The following is a 663-nucleotide window of genomic DNA, read 5'->3' as shown; positions in this document are numbered from 1 at the left end:
GGCTTACAAGTTACCACGTATGTAACTTATTTATCCTCGCATGGCGGGGCAACAACAGTCGTTATAACACGGGTGTTCTGTTTCATACACCTCGTGCCGGCTTATGCCATGAACTGAACTGCGATAAGACACCCCTGTTATATCCTCCTACTTTCCATGGCCAAAATCTACCCAACCACCCACTTACCACCATGAGACTTGAACTCAGCACCCCTAACACTTCTTCCACCCAGGTTTTGGTTCAATGGAGGATTGTAGCAGTATACAGACAGTGTTGAGTGATTTAAAGAAATTTGATTCGGTGGATCAGCTTGACCAAATATCCAACTCTTCAAGCAATGAAACTAATGAAGGTTTGTGTGTGTTTGTGTTTGTGTGCTTGTTTGTGTGCTAGTTTATATGTGTGTTTGTGTGTGTTTGTTTGTGTGTTTGTTTGTGTGTGTGTTTGTTTGCTTGTTTGTGTGTTCTTGTTTGTGTTTGTGTGTGTTTGTGTGCTTGTTTGTGTGTGCTTGTTTGTTTGTGCTTGTTTGTTTGTGCTTGTATGTGTGTGTTTGTGTGCTTGTCTGTGTGTATTTGTGTGCCTGCCTATATTCATGTGTCTTACATATTAGGGGCTTTATGTTTGTATTAAAACTAATCAGAAAATCAACATTTCATTTTTCT

The 663-nt window shown here is 40.1% G+C and overlaps 1 protein-coding gene across 1 annotated transcript in view; it reads left to right on the top strand.

Annotated features, from left to right (window-relative positions):
- Window positions 1-663, top strand: part of LOC100185573 (SH3 domain-binding protein 5-like) — a gene marked incomplete in the record, with an annotated part of 4,586 nt that overhangs the window by 1,791 nt on the left and 2,132 nt on the right.

This window comes from Ciona intestinalis, unplaced genomic scaffold, assembly GCF_000224145.3.
Source record: "Ciona intestinalis unplaced genomic scaffold, KH HT000019.2, whole genome shotgun sequence".
NCBI lineage: Eukaryota > Metazoa > Chordata > Ascidiacea > Phlebobranchia > Cionidae > Ciona > Ciona intestinalis.
Note: the sequence above shows the minus strand (reverse complement) of the source record. Positions and strands in the feature narration are given on the sequence as shown.